Source organism: Petaurus breviceps, unplaced genomic scaffold (genome assembly GCF_028583685.1).
Source record: "Petaurus breviceps papuanus isolate PSGF00001 unplaced genomic scaffold, PetGlider_PUasm1.0 129, whole genome shotgun sequence".
Classification (NCBI taxonomy): domain Eukaryota; kingdom Metazoa; phylum Chordata; class Mammalia; order Diprotodontia; family Petauridae; genus Petaurus; species Petaurus breviceps.
Window position 1 is genome coordinate 2,599,426 of NW_027185665.1, and position 24,849 is coordinate 2,624,274.

The following is a 24,849-nucleotide window of genomic DNA, read 5'->3' on the forward strand; positions in this document are numbered from 1 at the left end:
TCCTCTGCCCCAAAGTCCTAAACCTAAGAATATGATTGTATGTAAGGATAAACTCACATCTATATAATTGTTGTTCAGTCGTTTCAGTCATGTCCAATTCTTCATGACCCTGTTTGAGGTTTTCTTGGCAAGGATACTGGAGAGGTTTGCCATTTGCCATTTCCTTTTCCAGCTCATTTTACAGATGAGGAAACTGAGGCAAACAGGGTTAAGTAACTTGTCTAGGGTCATACAGCTAGTGAGTGTCTGAGGCCAGATTTTAACTCAGGGAGATGAGTCATCCTGACTCCAGGTCCAGCACTCTATCCACTGAGCCACTTAGCCCCTTTTTAAAGTGCTTTAAGGTTGACAAAAATGCTTGTCATAAATGATTTTATTGCATTCACACAACAACTGTATGAGGTAGATTCTGTTATTATCTTCATCTTACAAATGAGGAAGCAGAGGTTGAATGACTTGCCTGGGGTCAGACAGCTGGTAAGTATGAGAGTTGAGCTGAGACTCAAACTTGAACTTGACCCCAAATACTGCCCCCTATCCATTCTGTCACATGGGTCACCAACCTTCGTCCCCAAGATGGCCCCGGATCTGATTTTAAAGGGCTGCTTTTTTTCTTATCACTTAGGAGAGTTTCTTCCTGCTACTCCCCCTCCTTGGTGAGAACTGGGGCCTAGTCCCCCCTATTCTCCTTATCACCTGGGTCATCACCATCTTCACTGAAACAGCCCAGGAGAACTGGAGTTGGTAACTTGTCCTCCCACTTTGGAAAGTTGCCAGGCCTGGCTTTGAAAAGAGGAAGAAATTCTATAGGGAAAGCAAACTTTCCTGGCTGGTTAACTTTTTCCATTCATGTTATTTTAGTAAGTGAGGCTATGCAAGTATAACCACTAACCCCTTGTCGGCTTCCTTGCTGTTGACTCCTTGTTGGAGTGACGCCCCATCCCTCTGCCTTTATACTGGCCGTCCCCAATGTCTGCAATGTATTTCCTCCTCACCTCTACCTCTTGTAATCCCTGGTTTCCCTTAAGATTCAGCCCAAGTACCACCCTCTACAAGAAGCCTTCCTGATCTCCCCAGACACTGGTTCATTCCTTCCCAAACCACCTTATGTAGATTTTTGTGTACATCATGTGTATACTTATATGCTCATGTTGTCTCCCCATTAGCATGTAGGTTAGGAACGATTTCATTTTGTTTTTGTCTCTTCCTTGTTTAGTACAATTACTAAGCCTGGCATATATGAGTGCTTAGTAAACCATGGTTGATTTATTTTTATAATAAAAAGATTATTTTGTAGTAACAGTAGGGGGCACAGTATAAAGAGCACCTGACTTAGAGTCACCAGCCCTGGGTTTGAATCCCGTCTCACTACACTTAAAAGTTGTGTGACCACAGCAAAGTTACTCTGTCTCTGAGCTTCAGTTTTCTCATCTAGAAAAATGGGTAGAATCATACTTTTTCACTGTCTGCTCAAGGCCATATGTAAAATGCATTATTATTGTGTTTGTGGTTGTTGTTTTGTTTCTTAACCAAGAGGGATTTGCTATAGCAACACATCTTGCTCACTCCCTACAGTTTGGAGTGGACCATTCAGAAACTGGATGGGATCTAAAAATGACTTTCTAGTGATTTGACTGAGTCATGATGCTGTCTACCTCCTGGGAAATGTAATAGAGCAAGTTTGTAAAAGTAGCCTGACTTTGGGGAGAAAGCATTTGCCCTATTTAATATTTTTTTATCTTTTAATATTTTAGAGCAATTTTGACCATTTCCAGGAAAACTCCTGAACTGTCTCATTAAAAACCCTTCTTCTGCTCATAAATCCTCTTGACCCTTTCTTTTTATTTTATTACTATGGGACCCATTTGCATGACAAGAACAATTTGGGCTTGAAAGTCTTGGTCTGCTGCTGTTCCAAATGTCACAAATAGACAACAATGACCTAGGAGAAGAATGTATGTTGGAAGCAGATGAGCTTTTAAAAGTTCAGTCCCTTTTGAGTGTAAACATTCACACTGGAGGAAGCAAGCAAATTGAAATCTGGGCTAAATGCTCCAGGAATTCCCAGAGGCACTTTTTTTTTTTCAATGAGACCCATGAGTAACTGAAGTAAAAGGAGCAAAAGGGTAAAAAATACATCCCTGATTGTTTGCCTTAAAAATAAAACAAAACAAAATCAAATAGCATAAACAAGCCATCTGTCTTGACTGACTTAATGTTTATCTTGAAAGCAGGGATCTGGATCAGATAGTCACTTCAGAGTTGTGCCAGATCACAGAATCACTGAACATCAAGGCTGGAAAGACCATGATAAGATCACAGACTTAGAGCCAGAAGAGGTCATAAAGATCACAAAGTCTCAACTCATTCATTTAAGTAATTGATTTGGAAGGGGGGGGAAGAGTGTCAATTTCGGTCAAATTCCTGTATTGTCCATGTCTAAGAATGTGTGTCTCATTCTGCACCATTACCTTTCTGTCAGGAGGTAGGTAGCATTCTTCACGATCAGTCCTCTGGAATTGATCGTTCATTGCATTATCAGAAGTCTTTCAAAATTGTACAAAAATTTTACAGGGTTTATGCTGTGGTATAAATTGTTCTGGTTCTGCTCACTTCCCTCTGCATCAAACCACATAAGTCTTTCCAGGTTTCTCTGAAACTATCTCTTTTCTCATTTGTTACAGAACAATAGTATGCCATAACATTCATATAGTTATTGGTTCTGCCATGGTACCTGTTAATTTGATGGATGAGGAAACTGAAGCTGGAACTAAGTTTCAGGGTCAGCTAGTTAGGACTGTGTTAGAACAAGAGCTAGGGAATCTTGACTTCCAACCTAATTTGATTCCATTCAGGTCCACCAGTATTCATGAAGCATCTACTTCATGAGTGGCTCTGTAACAGGCACTGGGGATTCAAAGGCAAGGATGTTCCCATGCTCTTGAGGAGCTTTCATTCTTCAAGAAAGATCTCCCCAGCATTCCACACTGTTCACAAATTGTATAAAACCTTTACCACCCCCTTCCCCCCACTTGATCCATGGCTAGAATACCTGTTATTTTCTCATAGAGTCCTAGATTGTTAGAATTGGAAGGATTAGAGATTGCATAGCCCAGACTTTTCACTTTACACTTGAAGGAACTCAGGTCCAGAGAGGTTCACACAACTGAGGTTCTCCGTGGCAGAGCTGGGAGCAGAACCCGGATTTCCTGAGAAGGCAGAAAGAAGCTCTCCTATGGGCTATTTCTCTATGTTCTCTCCTTGAATGGAGCCCTGTTGTCTTTTTCCCTTAGTTGTATGGATGCCTTTTGTTTTTACACCACATTCTTTCTGAATATTCCCTTCTTCTCCTTCTCAACCCAGGGAGCCTCCCCATTAACAAAGATAAAACAAAAAAAGAAAGCAAAACCAAGACAAATCAATAAAAGCAATTGACATATGGATGGTTGGACGGCATATCCCGAATTCCACCCTCCCTGTCTCCTCAACCTCTCCAGTGAAAGGGAGGAGATGGATTTTTTCTTTTCTCTCCAGAGAACAGATTTGGTCATTATAATTACAGAGCGTTCAGTTTGTTTATTGTTCTTCCTGGTTTTGTGCCCCTCCCCCTCAGTTCTGCTCATTTCACTCCGGATTAGTTTGTGTAAGTATTTCCATCTAGTTCTCTTTTTAAGTTCTTTGTATTTAGAAATATTCATGCTTGTTGATGGTTGTCAAGTTCCTAATAAAAAAGAAAAACTTTCAAAGTCTTCTTATGTTTCCCTGAAGCTTTCATTCTGGTGATTTCCTATGGTTTAGTAATATTCCATAATAGTTTATTTAACAATCTCCCAATCAATTGAATCTTCCATTGTTTCCAGTTCTTAGCCACCATAAAAGCACTGCTGTGAATATTTTGTCCGTCAGTTAGAAAATGTCTGCCTATACTCCACTAGCCCAAATACTAGCGCCCGTGGATTTGCTTTGTTTGATTTTCACGGTCACTGAGCTTAAAGACACTTTGCCATCATTGCCATTAAAGTCATTGCCACCATTAAGTGCATGAGATGCTAGGGAAGAATTCTATGAGGAATTCATGAATGTCGTCAGATGGCGTTTAGCTTTTTCTTTTTTAAAATTCAGGGAAGGTTCTATAGGGAACTGGGGGTACAGGGGAAAGGGAGGATATTATAAAATGTTTGGGATATTTAAAAAATCCCCAAAAGGAAAAAAAAATAAAGTTAATAATAAACCTCTCAATCTAAAAGTATTTTTTTTTTTTTTTTGCCTTTTGGAGGGCAGTTGGGGTTAAGTAACTTGCCCAAGGTTACACGGCTCTAAAAGTATTTTTAAAGCATCACCATGTTACTGGTGATATTTAGAGATACAAAGATACTGGTTACATATTTAGAGATACAAAGTGAGACACTCTCTCTATAGACAGAGAATCCAAAGTTGGAAGGAAATTTGGAGACCAATGAACAAGTATTTAGTAAGCCTTCCTGCATAACATCATATAGACCACAGGTATCAAACATGAAGCCCTTAGACTGGCTGTGGCGTTGTGGCTGGTACATGGGAACCAGATTAAAATGTAATTGGGATATATTTAGCAAATTAATTAAAAATACAGTGGAACATAGATAATGTCAATATGTGGTTTTCTAAGTCAATGTGCATCCACAAGGATCCTTATGTATGATTTAAAGGCCCCTTTTCTTTTTGAGTTAATTTTGCAGATAAGGAAACTGAGGCTGAAGAAGGCTGTGACTTGTCCATAATCACATACATATTAAGTAAGAGAGTCAGGATTTGAACCAGGCCCCTTTTTATTCCAAATTCAGTGCTCATTTCACACAACTGCTGAAGTCATCTTTGTTCCTTGGGAGTTTTCAGTTTAAAACTTATAAAATCATTGATCATAATGTACCACAAAGAAAGCATGAGCCATAGTAATATAAGCAAATTCAGTTCTTAATTATCCATGATGAAGGCTGAGAAAAGATCAAATAAAATTCATGCCCAATCCTCAAACTGCTTGCAAAGCAATTATTTCAGTTCCTTCCATCAAGCCTTAAAAACATTACAGAATGAAAATTTGCATGTGTACATGTATTTCTTTTGCAGCTATATTATCATATTCATTGAACTCCTGGAGGGGATATAGGTGGGTCATAAGCAACAGCAGGACCCAGGTTTCCCCCAGATTTCCCACCTAGCACATTCTGTTGTCATAGGGTCCTGTATGAAGGCAACGAAAAGAAAACTGGAGCTCTGAAGTCAGAGGACCTGGGTTCAAATTCCATCTCTAATGGTTAGTATCTGAATGATTTTGGGCAAGTTGTTTAACCTCCCTGTGAGTCAGTTTTCTCATCTGTAAGATGGGGAGGTTGGACTGGGTGGATTCTGAATGTATGAGGCAGGATGGGAAGGAGTTTGGGAGACATGGCCCCAACTGTATCTGGACCAGTGGCATCAGATGATAATTCACTAACAGGTTCCATAATCCCGGGCAATCAGAGTTGTGCTAATAATGCTCAGTTTCCTTATTTTTAATATTAGTTTCAGTAATTCACATTTCTATAGGGCTTTAAACTTTACAAATTGCTTTCTTGATGCTGACTCTCCGAGCTAGGCGGTATAATTACTATTCTTTTTCACATGAGAAAACTGAGTCTCAAAGGGTGAGTGACTTATCCAGGGTCACAGTGCTGTTAAGCATTAGAATGGGAACTTGAACTGAAGTATCTCCTGACATTAGGTCTATTACTCTATATACTATGTTGTGTTGCCTCTCACTGGCAAGTGATAATCTGGCATCTACCATGCACTGGGCATGTGTAGACAGATGATCATTGTCAAAGAAGTTCAGAGGACAGAACCATCACTGTGGACTGAAGTAATTAGGGGAAGATTTCAGGTAACATTCTGAAGAGGAGATGGTGCTTGAATAGGCCCCGGAGGGACCTATAGGATTTTAGTCAGTAAATAGAAGGGCAATATGGGGGAGGGGTATGGAACGAATTACGATATGGAACTTAGCAAAGAATATATATCTTCTAGATTGAGGGGAGCAAGAGGGTATTGCCTCTCAGACCAGTTTTGTGAGACACAGGGCCCAAGGCTTGTGTCAGACTCGACTCTACCAGACGGGCTGAGTAGTCTTGGGTGCAAAGTAACATCTCTAGGACCTTTCCATCACTATCTATCACGAAAGGAGAAGTGTACTTGGCTTATGTAGTAGCCACTGCTTTCTGCCTCACTAGCTTGAGACAGCTGAAGTCTTTTACCTCATCCCTATGGCCTAAAACAGTCCCACAGGAAAAAAGAAAGCCTGTTTACTATAGCAAAGCACTTTGCTTGGGAAAAAAAAAACAACATTTCGACCAGAATTGAAAGTGGTCCAGGAGCATCCAACTGTGCAGGATGTTGGGCGGATGAGCTGATGAGTGATTGCTGGGTTCTCTGAAATCTCAAAGTGCTGGGAACATACTGTGTATTCTGGCCATGCCCATGAAAAGCTGGGTAGCTGGAAAGAGTGATAGACAATTTGTTTCCCTCTTGAGGGTCATACGCTGGCCTGTGCCCAGGATTGGTCCCTTTGTGTTGGGAACTCTTTTTGACTTTAGTAGGAGTTCATTAGGCCAAGCTGGGACAAGGGCAATGGCCATGTGCTTCTTGGCTTCAGAGGTAAATTGCATTTTTTTTTTAAACTTATATTGTGGGTGAGCAGTGGGATCTCCCCACATTGATAAAGCCTCCACCTGGTAGCATCATGTATTGGGAATTGATCTGTTAGTGAAGGACAGGTTTTCTGGCCATGGGAGGATTCTGATGGTTCTAGGATAGTGGGGAGAGCGAGAAAGAGAGAGAGAGAGAGAGAGAGAGAAAGAGAGAGAGAGAGAGACAGAGAGAGAGAGAGAAAGAGAAAGAGAGAGGAGGGAGAAGGAAAAGAAAGGGAAAGAGAGAAAGCTAGAAGAGAGAAAGTGAGAGAGGGAGAGAGAATAGAAGGGGGAAGAGGAGAAGAGAGAAGCAGTGCATTTGATAGTAGAAATTTGAGATTAATAGGTCTTCTCTTCCCATTAAAATATCTTTCTGGGGCTTTTCTCTCTGAGCTGACTGAAGTATCCATGGTTAGAGATATTTAGAAACAAAAATATTTTTTAATATGTGCAAGCTAGTTTATGTTTAAGGAAATGCCTTCTTGAAAACTGAGGTTTGCTTGAGGCAAGTTATCAGGAAGCTGCACCTTTGTCTTTGGAGACAAGCATTGAACAGGATCCTGAAGTCTTTCCTCAGTCTTTGGGGTGGGGGGTATGTGGGCCTGGCTGTCGTGACTCACTGAGGCTCTGTGTTGCTGTTTCTGGCTTTTCCCTGGTACATTGTATGTTCAATGGCAAGTCTCATGCTCAGATGGGCTATTTAGCTGCCCCAAACTAAATACCCATCAGTGATGGGTCAATTCTTTTGCAGTTATTCTTTCTGTGGTTGTTGCTTCTTGGTAGGCAGTGAAGTTCAATGAAAAAATAACGCCAGTTTTGGAGTCAGAGGACCTGGGTTCAAATTCTGCTTTTACCTGGGTGACCCTGAATAACTTTTCTTGCCTGTAGCTCCTATGATAACTTCTAGCTCAAAACTTATGATACTGTAACTACCAATATTGGGTCTATTTTTACTCAATTTACTCATTTTACACAGGGACCAAGGACCTAAGAATGTTTTAAGACAAAGTGCTTTGAGATCCTGTAGTATGTCTATGTAAGGTAGTGGGAAACACCTTCCAAATGATGATTTATTCACAGTGGGAAAGATTGTAAGAGCTTGAGTGTAATTTTATTGACTATATTTGATGGAGAGTCGCATTAGAGGAGGGAAAACATCTGGATTTTGCTATTCCAGCTGTTGGGAGAGGGAAAGGGAAAGAAATGGTGACAATTAGGAAAGAAGAGTTTTGATTGCCTTCCCCTTGAAACAGGCTACGTGCTGATCTGAGCTGGAGTTCTCTAACCTCAAGCCAGAATTGTCTTAGACCTAGGGAGGTAGAAATGGAGATGGAGCAGGTGTTTAAAAGATCGGCAAACATTTGCTTCTCAGACATTGCAACATAGAGAGGTTAAGGGAAATCAAAATCATAGTCAAGCCAAAGAAAAGATCTAGGACCATCTGCTAAGGAGAGGAAGCACTTGAGCTTTGTAGATGATCTATGAACTTTGTTTGGACACCACTTAAAACCCCCCAAGCTTCTAATTTACTAAGAATCAAACCTCCTTGTATTTCCTTATGCGCAGCTGTTCTTCATTTCCTGCAAGCACAGAAGGAGAGGAAGAAATGGATTTGAGTTGCAGGAGAGGGATTTAGGTTAGACTGCACTGGGACAACTACAGCATTTGGACCTGGCCCCCCCCCCCCCCCAGGACCTTCTATCCCCCCCCAAGGCTTTCTGCCCCCTACCTATTTAGGCAGCACCTCCTTCAGTAAGTTTGTGCACCCACTCAGGGAAGCTTCTGTGGGTCCACGGTCTGAGCCTGCCAACTGCCTCGCCTGGACAAGTGAGTTTAACTACTTGCTACTCCCTGGAAATGATGCTGACTTGCCCTTGAAATCTTTGACAGGGTGCCAGACCCTGCTGTATTTGGAAATGCCTCCTGTGGCAAGAGGAGAGGTTGGTTTGCTCAACCTGACAATCTTCCCCCTGCCCCCACCTCACCTTACCATCTCTGAGGTTTCTAGAGATGTACCCATGATACCTCATATCTTATACTTTGTGCTGTTTCAATGTGCAGCCCATGGCGTGGTGCATGGGGCTTTTCAGAGGATGGTGCCCTGTTGAGGCTAGTCTGGTATTCGATAATTCTGGATCCTTCTCCTTTGTTCTCCTTCCTTTTTCATCCTTTCCTCTCCTGTTCCTTCTTTTCCTATTTCTCCTCTTTTCCCTCTGTAATGTTAGTGGGATTTAAGATCTTCCTCCACCCATGAATAGGCCTCATGTGGAGCCCATTAAGGGAAGCTTGCTTAGGGGAGACTTGTTTGTAGGAAGGCTTTCACACCTTTTGTCAATTTCTAATTAGGCAATGAGTCAGGAGGGTTGTGATGTCCTCTGGCTCTAAAAAAGGATATTATACTCTAAGGTTAGCATTTTGCTTTGGCGCTCACTCATTGGAAGAGTGTTCTCCTGATTTGACCAGATGAGACTCTGGGTAACTGTTAAGGACACTCTCCCCCCATAGTTAGAAATGTATTGCCTGGGTCAGACAGTTGGATCTGTCTGTTGATATGTGCTAATTTCTCAGACAGTTAGAAGCCCTGTCTGTTGGTCTTTATTTCTCTGCTTGTATTTGCTCTATTTTCTTTGTTTCAATTTTCTCTGAAATTCAGTGTGCTGACTGAACTAATGAATGTAATTAAAAAGATTGTTGATCCCTTGAACAGCTATCTTTCCTAGTAAAGCAAATCTAAGATCCTATGCTAGCAGCGATCCTGGGTATGCCAGTGTGGTTGCCGCTACACCCTTCTTTTCCCTTCTCCTCTTTCACCCCCTCCTTCTCCTGTTCTCCATTCTCATCCTCCTCCTCTTTCTCTTCCCCTCCTTCCTCCTCTTCTTTCCCCTCTTCTTTCTCTTCCTTCCTCCTCTTCTTCTTACCTCTCTGTCTCTTCTTCCTCCTCTTCCTTTTCTTCCTCTTCCTTCTTTCCCCTCCATCTCTTCCTGCCCCTGCCTCTCCTCTTCTCCCTCCTAATCCCCTTTTTCTTGTTCTTCCCCTCCCCGATCCTCCCCCTACCCCTCTTCTTCCCATTCCCTCCCTCCCCCATTCCTTCTCTTCTCCTCTCTTCTGGTTCCCAGGTCAGCCTAGCCATACTATTAGAGAGGGCATCTTGCTCTCAGGTTTACTACTTGTCAAGGATGATGACAATACTTATAAAGTGGTTTTGATTCTCAAATGGATGACATGTTCATTATGGGACCATTAAGCACTTCTTATCATGAAGACATTATTTGGGAGGAAAATGGCACCTGCTTTTCTTTCCCTCATTGCATGTGACATGCCTTGGTGGCTCAGGAGAGGGTGCTGGCTCATTCCCCTTCTTAGCATCTTTGCTGAAAACCAGAGCCCCTATTCTTCATCAGAATATGATAAGAACAAGAATAAAGAGGAAATGTTACTGGTCACTGTAGTCACAGGGAAAGCCATGTCTCCTCCCCCACCCCCAAGCCCCAGCCCTCAGCATCCCATTAAAAACTCTCAGTTGTCTCTCACCCCAGCCGGTGCAACAGATAGAGTTCAAGATCTGAAGTTAGGAAGACCCAAGTTCAAATCCAGCCTCAGACATTTACTAACTGTGGGATCCTGAGCAAGTGACATAAGCCCTGTTTGCCTCAGTTTCCTCATCTGTAAAATGGGAATAATAATAGCACCTACCTTCCAAGGTTGTAAGGATCAAGTGAGATAATAATTATAAAGTTCTTAGTACAGTACCTTGTATATCGTAAATGCCACAAAAAATGTTAGTTATTACATCATTATTATTCAGCAGCTGACTTGGAAATCATCTGCAAAATCACCTGGCCCCTTTGTATGAAGCAGGTCTTATACGTAACTTGGTGACCTTGAAGTCCCCAGGCTGTAAGCTCTGTGAGTCTTCCTTTTGCATTTATTATTTATTTATTGCCCATCTTAAAGCTTCATTAGGCAGTGACCCCATTTCTTCTGATTGTTGACCAGCGCAGGAGGGGTTTGACTTTTCAGACAATCCTCCCTGGAATCTTGAATGATCTCAGCTCCAAACTTCTTATCTTTTCCTTTTTTCCAGATGCCTTATGCTTATTTTATAACCACTAGTCCTATCACAAACCATCTTGGACACCATTCCCTGCATATCTTCTTGACACTCTTAGAAGCTGGTGAGTGATTGCAGAGAACTGGATATCTCAGGGCAGGTATGCCATAATGTTTTCTGTTGGCCTGCTGGGTGTAGAAATTAACCTTCCTCCCCTTTCTTCCTTTCCTTCTGTTTCTTCCCTCCTTTCCTTCTTTTCCCTTTTCATTTTCCTCCTTCTCCCCTTTCCCCTTTTCCAACACAGTTCCTTCAAAGCAAAAAACAAACCAAAAAAACTCCCAGTGAAATACACAAGGAAAAGCTGTGCAAGGTTTTTTCTCCAACAAGATGTGTTGACATAACATAATTTGGATTTCTTTACCAATTCCAGAAAATACAATTTGTGTGCCTGTCAGGAAGTGGATGTAATTTTTTTTTTCTACACTGTAGTCTACCATGTCCCTAAGAGCTACAAAAATGAATATAAGGTTAAAAATAAGACCTGTAAGGTCAGCTAAATGAAGGTAGCTTCTTAGAAGGGGAATGATAAGCAGCATTCCAGCATTTCTCACAAGGACAGAATAGGAGCAGGAAATTGACTTAAGCTATAGAAATGACAGATTTGGGTTATAGAAAGAAAAACTAAGCTGACTGGGAGAACTGTTAAATATTAGAATGGGTTATTGTGCTGTTTGTAGTCAGCAAGTTTGGCTTTGGGTTTGTAAAGGTTATATTTAACAAGACTGAATTTTCTTTAAAGTACTTGACATAGAGTTGAGGTCAAATGACACTGGGTGGATTATGGTACCTTGGTGTTGGCTGTGTGGTTCAAACAGCTAGACTTTCCATAGGTTTGGTTAACTGAGAGATCTAAGTTAGCATGCTTTTGCATTCAATAATACTTTTTGTATAACTTAATTCTTTTGAAATAGTTAAAAACAAACTTTAGGGGCGGTCAGGTGGTGCAGTGAGTAAGAGCGCTGGCCCCAGCGTCGGGAGAAGGGATCCGTTCCCGCTTCAGATACTCGACACCCACAGGAAAATAACTGGCCATGTAACCTTGAGCAAGTTACTTAACCCCAATTGCTTAAAAAAAATAAATGAAAATATAAAAAACTTACATTTGGATTGTAACTAAAAATCTATAATTTAGAAAGTTTAAGGAAGTACAGATTAGAGGTAGAAAAATACTTTATAAGGTTCTTTTCTATCACTGTTTACTGCTAGTTTTCCTGCAGATCAGCTCATCTTGATTGACTTATCTTTTGACTTAGAGGAAAACTCTCCTGAGTGATATTCTATACTTCAGAGTATCTTGATTTTTGAAAGCCCTTACTGGTAGCTCTTCTCATCTGTCTACAATTTCTTTCATTCTAGCCATAACAAATCTGTTTATCCTGCTTAAATGGGGGTGATTTGTGAAAGGAATTATCTTATTCTTTCCAGTTCCCTTGGCTCTTATCTAGAAAATCTTTCCATCCCCTGGCAGAAGCAGAGAGACCCTTTTCATGCAATGTCCATGTCAACTGCATGTATATGATAATTTTTTGCAAGCAAAAAGTCATTTTTCTACCTGACTTATTAAAAAATTTTGGTCTCAAAATCATATTTTATTACTGTCTTTTACCTCCTGTTCTTTTAGATATGTATATATGATCTATATTATACATACACATATACATACGAACAACACAGGACACAAAGAAAAACAAACAAAGGATTGTGTCTGACTTTGTGAACTTCAGTTAAGTACCTTTTTGGGAAAGAGAATACTAATTTAACAAGGCAGAAACAAAGTAACAGTCTCATCTCATTGTTTTCTTCTTTTTTTCTTCTATTTGAAAATGTTTTCTTCATGTTCTTTTCTTTCTTTTTTTTAATCTATTTATCTTATTTAATCACGATTCACTAAGTTGGCCTCCTTCCCCCACCTTGTAACAAGAAAGCATGGCCAAGGAAACCAAGTTCACAAGTTGGTCACATGTCATTCTGCACCTCTAGACCAGCATTTTTTGCCAAGAGGCAGCTAGGTGGCTCAGTGGGTACAGTGCTGGGCATGAAGCCAGGAAGACTCCTCTTCCTGAGTTCAAATCCATTCTCCAACACTTATTAGTTGTGTGACCCTGGGCAAGTCAGTTTAACCCTGTTTGCCTCAGTTCCTCATCTGTCAAATGAGCTGGAGAAGGAAATGGCAAACCACTGTAGTATCTCTGCCAAGAAAACCCCAAATGAGTCAGACACAACTGCAAATAACTGAACAACCACAAAAAGAAGGCATGCTTCATTATCAGTCTTTTGGAGTCATGATTACCACTGCAATTGATCAGAATTCTGAAGTCTTGTAAAGTTGATTTCTTTTTACAATATTGTAAATTATTTTCCTGGTTCAGCTCTTTTCACCTTGCATCAGTTCACACGACTAAGTTTCTCTGAATCCTTCAGTGTGGTCATTTCTTTCTTTCTTTTTTTTTTTTTAAAGCAATTGGGGTTAAGTAACTTGCTCAAGGTTACATGGCCAGTTATTTTGTGTGGGTGCCAAGTATCTGAGGCCGGAACTGATCCCGGGTCTTCCGACGCCAGGGCCAGCCCTCTTACTCACTGCGCCACCTGGCCACCCCATAGTGTTGTCATTTCTTATCATGAAATAATATTCCACTATATTCACATACCACAATTTGTTGAGCCATTCCCCAGCTGGTGGACACTCACTTTGTTTTCAGTTCTTTGCTACAACAAAAAATACTGCTATAAATATTTTTGTGCACGTGTGTCCCTTTCCCTTGTTGCTGACCTCTTAGGAGCATTTGTCTTTAACAACATTTTACTGATGTTTTCATTTACACTATCGTCATCATTATGCATTGTTCTCTTGGTTCTTTCATTCTGTGTCAGTTCACAGGCCTTCCCACGTGTTTCTGAATTCAGTACATTTATTATTTCCATTCATATGCCACAATTGCTGAGGGCCGCAGAGTGCTGTTAGACCGCATGGGGCAGCAAGTGGTAAATGTGCTCAATTTGGAGCCAGAGGATTTGGGTCCAAATCTCAGCTCAGCTACTTATTAACTATGTGGCTGGGGGAAGTCACATGACTTCTACAGGCTTTACTTTCCTCATCTGTTAATTGGGGGGGAAGGGTTTGGACCAAATGACCTTGAAGACCTTTCCAGATCTAAATCTATGTTCCTGTGAATATCTATATCTATATAGGCATAGATACACACACACAACACGTACACATAGGTGTGTATATATATTGTTTTTGTCGCTGGCCTCCTTGGGTATATATATAACCAAGAGTAGATAGTTACTATACAATAATAATATATAGTGACTCAGTTGCATAATTCCAAATTATTGGACCAAATGATGGCTCTGACAATTCTGTATTACTTAGTGTGCTTGTTTCCTCATCATTCTTCTAACATTGACCTTTGTTATCTTTTATCATCTTTACTAATTTAATTGGTATGAGGTAAAACCTTAAAATTGTTTTAATTTGCATTTCTCTTATTATTTGTCATTTAGAGCATTTTTATATAGTTCTTTTGACTTTTTTTTAAGAGACCTGGGATTTATTGACAATTTGTATAAGCTTCTTTTTTCCTTCCACACATGTTAGGAGCACTCTAGCTTCCCTGCAATTTTTATAGCCTGGCTTTCGATACAGCCTTGAAGTTATAAAAGCTGAGAAAATAAATGATATCAAAACATAATTTTAAAAGGCACATTTAAAGACAACATAACAAGGCTTTCCATCTTGATACGCTAAGTGGTTTTTCCATAGTTACTGAGTGATGTTGAGGAACCATCTTCCCTGAATATCTTTCAACATTGTTCAACATTCAGCAAGCATCTACTTGGTGCCAAGCTGGGCAGAGCTTTGTCCTAGGCCCTGCAGCGGATGCAAAAGAAAGAGAAGACATGATTCTGACCCTAAGTAACTAATAATTTAGCAGGAGAGACAACAGAAACACACGAAATGAATGAATGAGCTCAAACATAGTATTTCATAAGCTTGTTGAATGATTGATTGATCTATGCTCTTGGGAGTCATGCACAGACGTGCACTTATCATAACAGGTAAAGTTAGCCAGGGAATGCTCCTTGCAGTAGAGAGATACTGGGTCAGGATTTGAATTAGGTGGGAGACATAGAGTAGCCCAGAAGACTGAGAAACATTCTAGCTGAGCACAGTAGTCTGGGCAAGAACTTTGAGGTGGGAATAAGGGGACTATAAACAGATTAGATATTCTGGCTGTCTCTCATGTGACTAGAATGATTGGAATAGTTTCAGATGTACTAACTGACCCAGCAATAGCCCTTCCTGTTTTGAGATTCTCCAGGCATGCAAAGGCATTGCAGTGTTAGACTTGTTGATTGTGCCTGTGTGTTAAAATGAATCATTCAGGTTTTTTTTTTCTTTAAAAAAAAAAAGCAGCAACAACAATAATAGCACTTATAGGTTTGCAAAGAGCTTTAAATAGATCATCTCATTTGATTTAATCCTCACAGTACTTTTGTGAGGTAGGTGCCATAACTGTCTCCATTATACTGATGAGGAAACTGAGTTTGAGAGAGGTTAAGGGATTTGTCCAAGATCTCATAACTGGTAAGTGTCTGAATCAAGATTTGAACTCAGGTCTTCCCAACTCCTAAGCCTGATATTCTATACACTATGCAGCCTTTTAAAAATAAATAATCATAGGGGCAGCCAGGTGGCTCAGCAAGTAAGAGCACCGGCTCCAGTGTCGGGATGACCTGGATCAAATCCGGGCTCAGATACTCAGCACCACACCCAGAAATAACTGGCTGTGTAACCTTGAGCAAGTTACTTCACCCCGATTGCTTTAAAAATAAATAAATAAATAATCATAAATTTGCATCCAGAAACATGAAGTAAAGAATAATATTCCTAATATAATTACATAATCTGAATTTTTTATATATTTTTTTTCTTTTTGCCCTCCAATCGGGGTTAAGTGACTTGTCCAAAGTCACATGACTAGTAAGTGTAAAGTGTCTGAGGTCAGATTTGAACTCTGGTCCTCCTGACTCCAGGGCTGGTGCTCTATTCACTGTGCCACCTAGCTGCCCCCACTATTTATATTTTATAATGAGAAAGTGTAACAATAAAAAATTACTCATTTTTTCTGACCCTTCTGATCTCTCCTCTGCCTGTATATCAGTAAAAGTTTGTTGCTCTTATTTTTATAAAGGCTTCATTCATATATATGTTCTAATCTTGCAATTTAAACTGTTTTGTATCAGTCTTTCCATATTTTTTTGTATTCTTCATATTTGTCATTTTTAATGGAATAAGGATTGATTCCTTAGCTATTGGACACAAAATTTCCCTTCAGATTTAGGAATCACAAATGAAGCAGCTTTGAATATTGCTTACATGTGAGATCAAAGTCCCAGATGAAGTGCCTAATGAGAATATTCCCACCTAGCAAGGGATATAATCAAAGTTCCCAACATCCTTTAATTTCATCCGCTTGGCCTAGCTCTCCTGGTCACACTATACATCCATCTAGTTCTTTCTTGCTGCTTCATTCCATCTTTAGGATAGTATTCTAGCATCACTGAATAAAAAAGTATGATCACTTTTGTAAAGCCTATAGCATATTACCACACTGTCTTCTAAAAACTTTGACAGTTGTACCAACAACGCTACATGGGACCTGTTCCCCCATGGCTCTCTGTCAACGCTGAACTGTAATTTTAAGCTATTTTGTTCAGTCTGTGAGGAGTAAGGTGTTACTTTACCTTGCATTTGTTTTTTTTTTTTTATCTCTTGGATTATTAGAGAGTTTGATGTATTTTTCAAGAGATTTTCAGTTTTCCTCTTTTGAAAAATGTGAGTTCATACTCTATTCTTTAATCACTTGTCTACAAGAGCAGTACTTAAAATTTATATCAGCTCCTTATGGAGTCTATATATCCAACTTTATTAGATACCTTTACTTCAGTCTCTTTTTTTTTTTGTTCTACAGTGGGAGAGTTTTGTCTCACATCTTTATTTTTTATATAGCGGAATTAATCTATTCTTATCTTCAACATATTTTAAAAATATTTAAATTTAATTCAATTAATAACTATTTCTTTTCTCTTGCCTCCGACCCTCTACTGGAAAACAAAAACAAAACCCTTTTAACAATTATGCATAGTGAAGCAAAGCAAATTCCCACAGTCTATCAACTTTCTGGCAGGTATCTCTAATACTTTCTTCCATTTGTTCATTAGTTAAAGCTTATTCTCCACTCCTCAACCAAGGTAAATATATTATTCCATTTTCTTTCCATTTTTAATGATTTAAGAATATTTAGACCATTTGTCAACTAGAATTGGTCACAGTATTTGGTGTGGAGGAGCTGATTCATTCATCTTAATAAGCCTGTTGTTTGTAGTGAAGCCCCCAGTGGGTAGGAAAGGGGACCTGAGAAGCCCTTTCTCTACCCAGACGAATGCCTCAGGTTCTCTCCCACTCTCTCTTCAGGAAAGCAGCTAGGTGAACTGTACTGATCCACATAGGAGCCCATGGGGGCATTTGAGTGACCCCTTGCTTCCTTCTTTTATCTTCTGCATGTTGATGAGACCTAGCTCCCAAAGTATGGATTACAATCCAGTGCCCAGCTTTTTATTTCTCCTGAATGAAGACAAAGCAAGACTTATTTAATGCTCACCCTGCTGGATGGAATTAGGTTACTGCCCAGTTTTCAATACGGAGGCAGTGGGGAGGACACGACAGGACAAAGTGACTTGTTCAGCAGAGTTTGGGTACTTCCCTTGGGTAATTATTTCAAGTTTTGTCAGAATAGCAAAGTTGAGAACTTTGAGGGTTTTGCTTTGTGTGTGGGGGCCTAGAGCTGGGAGTTGAATTCTCAAATGTCCTTTAATTCTGGAACATGCTACCAGGAAATACATTTCTAGATTTATCTGCAGATGCTGTGTATCTCCCCAGGCATGGTTATAGTGTGGGTCAAGACATGCAGAAGGGAAGGAAAGGGAAGGGAAAGGAACAAGCATTTATTAAATGCCTACTCTGTGCCATATGCTATGCTAAGCGCTTTATAAAAAGCAGAGCCCAAAGGTCTGGTTTTGATCCTTGCCTTTGACACTTATTAAACATGTCATAGCCTCTCTGAGCCTCAGTTTCCTTATCTGGTAAAATCGGATTAATGAGATTTGCACTGCCTATCTCATAGGGCTGAAAGCACTCTAAAAACTGCAAAGCACTATTTAAATGCAAGTTATTATACCTTATAGGTATATGGTAATATGTAACGTATCCTTTTTGGTAGAATCTGGCAAGATTGACAAGCAGGAATTGTTTGTCCCAAACAATACCATTTTAACTGGTTTTGATGATACCGAGTAATATGTATGTAAAGTGTTTTGCCACTATTAAGTTTTGTATAAATGAGTAATTGTTGCTAATTCTAATAATGCAGAACTTCATAGGGAGTTCTGGGGTCCTTTGACAAACTGAGTGACTGTTGGGCACATCCTAACCCAGGGACACCAAGATTCTCTGTATTCAAAATTCTTCTGGCAGAAAGGCTCAGGCCTCTGCTGCACTTTCTTTGGGCTTGTGGTTTCAGAGAAAGACACCTTTGGACAGTATGTGTGATGTCAACCATGATCCCTGCTCAAAAGAGTTTAAACAGAGGATAACTTCATTCTCTAAGGGGAAATGTTGGAAGGGAAATCATTTACTTATTTATTTGTTTTTAAAGACAGGCTGGAAAGAACCAGTGGCTACCTGTGGCTCAGTCCCCATAATTAACTGCTGCTTCAGCCTGCTCTAACTCCTTCCCTTCTCCTGGGGGCTCCCCACAAGAATGCTGAATTTAGCGTGGACTCCCGTTTTGAATAATTTGCTGTAACTTATAACTAGCAAATTCAAGAGCTCTAATAGCCTCAGGCTCTCAGTACTGGGGATCTGTGTCACCACAGCCAGCACACTAATATTCTTGTGAGACCTCCGCTTTTAAGGAGGGCTATGCTGGCTGTTAGCAAGCAGATGAGGGAAGCCCAGGCTGGTCTGTTGATGCAGTATATATACTGACAAAGTGGTCTTCAGTTATTGGTAGCATTGTATTTGAAAATGAAAGACCCAGAATCCTTAGAGGGATGAAAATTCCCACCTTGTGCCCTAAAGTCTTAGAGGTAAAAGAATGTGTCATTCTGACTCTGTGGCCTCCCACGGTGTCATGTACAGAGTCTTGACTGATGGATGTTCCTAACTGTGGTAGCTGTTGGAGACATGGTAGAGGACCACTCTGCTGCTGGAACAAGATGCCCCCCAGGTTAAGCTCATGACTTCTAATCTTATCCCCATACCTTGACTGCTACCACCTCCTTGAGCCTCCTCTGAATGGACGGCCAGAGGGTGGAGTAACAAACTCCTCCAAATGCCTTCCTTTCTAGAGGGCAGAAACTGTACTTTTCAGTTCACTCTAACTCTTCACTTGCGTTTCTGCCTGGTTTCAACTCCACAGAAGGTTATCCTCTCATGCCAGGTACTCCTTTGATTCATGCCCCCCACTCTGGCTTTCCTGCCTTCTTCATCTCCCCCTCCTCCCATTAGATTGTAAGTTCCTGGAGGGCAAAGACTGTCTTTTTTTTTTGAGGGAGTAGGGTAGGGCAATTGGGGTTAAGTGACTTGCCCAAGGTCACATGGCTAGTTTTTGTGCTAAGTGTCTGAGGCCAGATTTGAACTCAGGTCCTCCTGACTCCTGGGCTGGTGCTCTATTCACTGCGCCACCAAGCTGCCCCCAAAGACTGTCTTTTTAAAAAAATTATATCTAGGGGTGGCTAGATGGCGCAGTGAGTAGAGCACCGGCCCTGGAGGACCTGAGTTCAAATGCGGCCTCCGACACTTAACACTTACTAGCTGTATGACCTTGAGCAAGTCACTAAGCCCCAACTGCCCAGCCTTTCCCCCTCCAAAACCAAAAAAGAGTGAGGAATAACAGATGAACAGTTCATATGTTACACGTGTACCCACATAATGGCGAGAGACCTTGAGAAAGGCCCTTGCTGTGTTTATTGGACCCCTTGTGAAGGACATGAGCAAGAGGAGGATGAGAAGGTTTGGACATGTTAAGATTGGTGCTGTTGGATGGAACACATGCCTAGGTGAGGTTACAGAGTCACTGCAAAATGTCGAAGTGTGTCTTTATAAGAATTCTCTTTTGCTACTTATTTAAGTATGTGTTAGGCCTAAATGAAACACACTACATTTAGGCACTATTATTCCTTTCCCTACCTATGGAGGCAGAATCATTCTAGCCCAGCAAGGTGACATGATGAAAATTTCATTTGAATTTTGAAATTTTGAAATTTCATTTCAAAAAATCATTTTAAAAAAATCACATCAAAAAAGATGAAATCATTCACCCATGATTCAACAAGCATTTGTTAGCCAGGTACTGGGCTTATAAAGAAAAAAAAAAGAAACCGTGGCTACTTTCAATGAGATTACATTTCATGAAGGAGAAAGCAACATATACACTAAAATTTCTGGAGGGAAGGGCACTAGCAATTGGGGATGGAGGGGGGGATCAGAATAGGTTTCCTATAAGAAGTTGTACATGAGCTGGTCTTTGAAAGAAGTTAGGGATTATCTGATGTAGAGGTGAAGAGGGAATTCATTTTAGGCCTGGCTGTTGACCTATGCAGAGACATAAGATGAGAAATGAAATGTTATGGACAGGGTATAGCAAGTAGATAATTTTGACTGTTGAAGGAGAGTAATGTGTGGTAAACCTGGCAAATTTCAAACAAAGGGGTTTGTGTTTTTTCTTAGAGGTAAGAAAGAGTGAGCCATTGGAACTTCATGAGCAGGAGAGTAACATGGTCAGGTTTGTTCTTTAAGAATACCTATTTTGCAGTTGTGTGGAATATAAATTAGAGAAGAGAGACATTGGAAGCAGGAACGTTAATGAGGAAACTTTTGCAGCAGTCCTGGCAAGAGTTGATGATGAATTAGTATGGTGGCTGTATGAAAAGAAAGGAGTAAGATGTGAGATGAAAGGAATTTCTATTCACCTCTTTCAATCGGCTGTTGAGTGAATGAAACAAATCACTTCATCTTGCTGGGTTTGAGTGATTCTGTCTCCATAAGTGGGTAGAGAAATAACAGTGCCTAAATGTAAATGGGCCAATTCTCCCATCTTGGACCTAACATATACTTTTGTTAGCAAAGGAGACTAGAATAGCAAAATAGGTAGCTTCCTAACAGTCATGAAGTAAACTTCAAGAAGAAATGTTTAAACTCTAGAATGGAGCCAATTGCTTCTTCAGCTCTGTGTTCCCATTTTGGGGTGTCATGATACTTGTAGAGTGCCCTGGGAATCCTGAAATATAGAACAGAAGGGGAGAAAGAATGGAAAGAAATTACAGGAAAAATGGAAGGGGAGAAAGGGAGAAGGGTAATGAGTGAGGGGAGGAGAGAAAAGAATGGTAATGATAATACAATATTTACTATAGGTGCCACTATAAAGTCATTGTTTTGGGGTAGCCAGGTAGCACAGTGAGTAACAGCACCAGCTCCAGTGTTAGGATGACCTGGAGATAGAATCCCGGACTCAGACACTTAGCACCCACCCAGAAACACCTGGCCATGTAACCTTGAGCAAGTTATTTAACCCCAATTGCTTAGGGGCAGCCAGGTGGCTCAGCGAGTAAGAGCTCCGGCTCCTGTATTGGGATGACCTGGAGATTGAATCCCAGGCTCAGACACTCAGCACCACACCCAGAAATAACTGGCCGTGTAACCTTGAGTAAGTTACTTAACCCCGATTGCTTTAAAAAAAAAAAAAAGTCATTGTTTTTAGTTTTATGCAAATATACCAAAGCATCTATGTTCAAATGAGGCAGCCCCATTAAAGGAAATCTCTTGTGTTTGGGGAGGGAGAGAGGAGAGGACACTCCACTTTCATTCTGATAGATTTTGCCATGGATCAGTACATTTCTGGGGCTCTTCTTTGGGAATTACTTTTGAAGCTCATTTTCCTGAAGAGGCAAATCTTTTTTTTTTTGTTGTTGCTTTTTGGAGGACAGTTGGGGTTAAGTGGTTTGCCCAAAGTCACACGGCTACTTTTTGTGTTGTGTCTGAGGCTGGATTTGAACTCAGGTCCTCCTGACTCCAGGGCCAGTGCTCTACTCACTACGCTACCTAGCCGCCCCTGAAGAGGCAAATCTTGCCACATTGAGGTTGCAATTGTTCTTTTTGGAAATGGTCAAAGTCATTGTTGAATACGTTTGGTAATACCACTTTTAGTTTAAAGAAAATATCTCATGGAATGTTATTATTAACAAAGTCACTGAGCTAGAGCACTGATGTGGAGAACCATGGGTTCCTGTTGTGTTTTGTGCTACATGTAATCTCTCAAATGCTTCAAAATGTCTATATAATAAAACCACATTGACGATTGAATATCAAAGCATGAAATTCAAGGACCCAGTCCCTCTGATCATAAACAAATCAACAGTATCTTCATTTGTGATCTTTGGCCCAAAAGAAAGATGATATTTTTAATTGCAGACTTGGCACTTTATTTCTAAATGTATTGGAAACATTTCATCACTAGTTACTATTTCTTTTGAAAAGATGTACCTCTATTCACCTGCATGAAAAGGCAATGCGACATAGTAGCTAGAGTATTAGACTTGAAGTTTAGGAGACCTGGATTGAGATTGTGCCTCTGTCATGAGCTGTATGGCACTATGCATGTCACTGAGCCCTCAGAAACTCACTAAGACACTTAAGTTATGGACTCACTATGACATGCCTCACACATCTATAGAATCACAGATCTTACTTGCTGTGTGACCTTGGGCAAGTCACTTAACCCCAATTCCTTGCCTTCCCCCCTCCAAAAAAAAACAACCCCAATTGCCTTGCCTTCCCCCCTCCAAAAAAAAAAAAAGAATCACAGATCCTTGATGTGCTTAATGTTTTGAAAGATCAGGATAATATTAAGTATTCCATCCAAAATGAATGCAATGTATAGAAACATTCCTTACTTGGGATTTTTTTTTTTCAGAATAAATCTATTTCTTTATCTAAATTTAACTCTTTGATGTCTTCTTATCAAATCACCTTTTTGAGGGAAGCAGATCTTTTGTCTTTGTCAGCATTGTCATTGGCCAGTAGGTGACTGCTTGTGAGTAGATCAAGGATATCATCTTGATCTTCCTTTTTTTTGGTCCCTATCTTTTTTCTTTTTTTTTGGGGGGGGGAGGGTGAAGGTAGGGCAGTTGGGGTTAAGTGACTTGACCAAGGTCACATGGCTAGTTTTTTGTGTTAAGTGTCTGAGGCTGGATTTGAACTTAGGTCCTCCTGTCTCCAGGGCCTCTATTCACTGCACCACCCAGCCACCCCTGGTCCCTATCTTTTTTAAAGGCTTTTGTGTTTTACAAATTCTTGCTCTTGACCTATATTCCCTTTTTTCCCTTTTACATTTATTTATTTTTAGTTTACAACATTCAGTTCCACAAGTTTTTGAGTTCCAAATTTTCTCCATCTATGGGGGTATGTGATCCAATATAGGTTCTTACATATACTTTCACATTAAACAGTAGTCAAGTTGTAAAGAAGAATTATAACCAATGGAATGAACCACGAGAAAGAAGAAACAAAACAAAATGAAAAAATGGAGAGAGCAGGTAGTTTGCTTCAATCTGCATTCAGACTCCATAATTCTTTCTCTGGATGAGTACATCTCTTTCCATCACGAGTCTTTTGGAGTTGTCTTATAACCTTGCATTGCTGAGAGGAGTCCAGTCTATCAAATTTAGTCGTCACACTTGCGATGTGTCTGTAATTGTGTACAATGTTCTCCTGGTTCTGCTCCCTTCACTCAGCATCAGTTAGTATAAGTCTCTCCAAGTTATTATGAAGTCTGTCTGTTCCTCATTTCTTATAGTACAATAGTATTCTATTACATACATATACCACAACTTGTTTATCCATTCCCCAATGGATGGGCATCCCCTTGATTTCCACTTCTTTGCAACAACAAAAAGAGCTGCTAGAAATATTTGTGGTACATATATTGACCTGTCTGCTTCATAAACTTTTAAAAAGTATTTAATTTATCTGCCTTGTTGATTTACTAAAGTTAACACAAAATTGATAGTGGAATCACCACATGCTAGTGCTTGAAGATACCTGAGATCATTAAGCAGAATATTTTATTTTTAAAAAATTAACAATTTAAAAAATCAATGAACCCTAACCCTAACCCTAACCCTCCCCCCCACTTCTTGCCCCATTAAAAAAGAAAAACAAAACCTAGGTAACAAATATGCAAAATCAAGCAAAACAAATTCCCACATTAGATACATTGTTAAAAATCTCATAATACATCCTGAGTCTGTCACCTCTTGTCAGAAGGTAGGCAGCATACTTCATCATGGGTACACCAAGGTTGGGCATTGTGTTAATCAGAGTGCTTATGTTTTCAAAGTAATTTGTCTTTAAAAAAAACCCAGGGGAGGCCAGGTAGCACAGTGAGTAAGAGCACCGGCTCCAGTGTTGAGAAGACCTGGAGATCGAATCCCGGGTTCAGACACTTAGCACCCACCCAGAAACACCTGGCCGTGTAACCTTGAGCAAGTCACTTAACCCCAATTGCTTAGGGGCGGCCAGGTGGCTCAGTGAGTAAGAGCACCAGCTCCAGTATTGGGATGACCTGGGAATCAAATCCGGGCTCAGATACTTAGCACCACACCCAGAAATAACTGGCTGTGTAACCTTGAGCAAGTTACTTAACCCAGATTGCTTAAAAAACAAAACAAAACAATTTTATAGTACAAATTGTTTAGCTCTTCTCTTTTCACTTTCTCTGATTTCATCCAAGTTTTTTAAAACTGTTTTTGTCTGTTTATTGTTTCCATTACATTTCCATAATTTGTTCAGCCATTCATCAACTGACTGCTCCCTAGTTTCCAGTTCTTTGTTACTACAAAAAGAGCTGCTATAAATACTTTTGCACACATGCGTACTTTTTCACTTTCTTTTCTTTTTACAGATTAGGAAAC

General features: G+C 40.2%; 1 protein-coding gene and 1 long non-coding RNA gene across 2 annotated transcripts in view; both read left to right on the top strand.

Annotated features, from left to right (window-relative positions):
• LOC138172841 (uncharacterized) overlaps positions 1-24,849 on the top strand; it is a 578,919-nt gene that overhangs the window by 20,391 nt on the left and 533,679 nt on the right. The gene's annotated exons all lie outside the window — the stretch shown is intronic.
• The window catches only part of LOC138172796 (PDZ domain-containing protein 2-like), a 494,585-nt gene continuing 480,631 nt past the window's right edge, over positions 10,896-24,849 (top strand). The window contains exon 1 of the mRNA XM_069102680.1: positions 10,896-10,912. The gene's annotated coding sequence lies outside the window, so the exon portion shown is untranslated. The remainder of the gene's footprint in view (positions 10,913-24,849) is intronic.